This window comes from Cyprinodon variegatus, unplaced genomic scaffold (genome assembly GCF_000732505.1).
Source record: "Cyprinodon variegatus isolate N-32 unplaced genomic scaffold, C_variegatus-1.0 Scaffold862, whole genome shotgun sequence".
NCBI classification, from domain to species: domain Eukaryota; kingdom Metazoa; phylum Chordata; class Actinopteri; order Cyprinodontiformes; family Cyprinodontidae; genus Cyprinodon; species Cyprinodon variegatus.
This window is the reverse complement of record NW_015151315.1, coordinates 220640-222140: the sequence shown is the minus strand read 5'-3', so window position 1 is coordinate 222140 and position 1501 is coordinate 220640. Positions and strand designations below refer to the sequence as shown.

The following is a 1501-nucleotide window of genomic DNA, read 5'->3' as shown; positions in this document are numbered from 1 at the left end:
GAGATGACGCGTTCTGCTCATGCGCTCTCAGAGAACCGAGCCAGGGAAAAGCCTATCCGAGCCCACCTTTTGGAACTGGTCTGCAGTTAGCTCGGTTCGGTTGTGTCTAGCTCGGTTCAGTTCAGTTTGATTTCCATTTACACATGACAAATTATCTCAGTTACTGAGCTCGGACCGGTCTCGGCACGGTTTTTCAAGGGTAGAGTAACTGGGGTAAAACATTCAACAGCAGTTTAGTTAAGAGCAGCTCTGACGGCGGTGAAAAATGCTTTTCTTTAAGCTCCTGAATTCATTGTTTTTCTATTCATTAATATGAGAACTAGAAACATTTCTGTGGCAAAATGGTTCCAGATAAACCTGAAAACCAGATAAACTCCAGTTAACGATTGTTTACTAAATAAGTTAACGATTATTTAAATAATCAATTAACCTGATTAATTGTTACATCCCCATTGGACCGCTGGGGGTATGGATCCGATACGACGGCGACGAAATGAACCGTAAACCAGTGAAGGCGTCGAGCTTCACATAAAGATCGTTACAAAAAGAGGGGAAGATGAACATAGATATAAATTTAGCAGATATCATTTATTAGAGCAGCAACACTGAACATGTCATTAAAAATGAAATCTAAACCCAGCTGGATGGGGGTCAGTGATCCATCAGGCTGATTGGTCACTGATCAGAGCATCACCTGCTTCCAGCTACGCTTCATTGATCCTGAATTCAAACAAAGTTGAGAACAGAGAAATGTTTCTGATCAGAGGGAAAGACAAGCGGCTCCTGATCAGAGATGGAGGAGTGAGAGCAGCTGGTATCAGAGAGCCGTCACAGAGACAAACAATCCCAGTGTCAGCTGGAATTTCACCACCACTGGGAGAACTGGAAACTACCAGCCAGGAAGCCGCCCTTAAGGACGCCGCTGTTATAACAGGGTTTATACACGAATGAGTAACTCTAATTTAATGCTTTTTAATCCTCTTTTGATGCTCTTAGAAATTATTTTATAGCCATCAACAAGTACCCATGACTTTCACATAATACACATATACATTATATATAAATATTAAGGCTGTCAAACGATTAAAATTTTTAATCTAATTAATCAGAAGGTTTCTTGAATTAATTTCGATTAATCACTAGCCTAAATATTATTGAAAAATACACATTTTCTGTGTACTGTTTTCAGAACAGAAAGATAAGCAAGATGGGTATTACATTTAGTTTTTATTAATGACAATTGCAAAAAAAAATGTAATTCTCAACAATTTTGGCAACTTAGCTGTTGCTGCTTTTTTTTTATTTTAGCAAATACAGGATGGGTGAATGGAGTGTTTTTCGTTTAAAACGCACAACTTGACTTTTAAACAATTACATGAGGTCATTTTACCTTTTATTCATTCATCTTTCAGCCAGTTGTTAAAGGAATAGTACACCCAAAACATGATTAGCCTTCATTTTCTACTCACCCCCATGCTGAACAACACTCTGGAGTACTTTT

At 38.4% G+C, this 1501-nt stretch overlaps 1 protein-coding gene across 7 annotated transcripts in view; it reads right to left on the bottom strand.

The window, feature by feature from the left end:
• The window catches only part of LOC107099356 (zinc finger protein 646-like), a 17927-nt gene that overhangs the window by 1666 nt on the left and 14760 nt on the right, over window positions 1–1501 (bottom strand). The window lies entirely within an intron of this gene.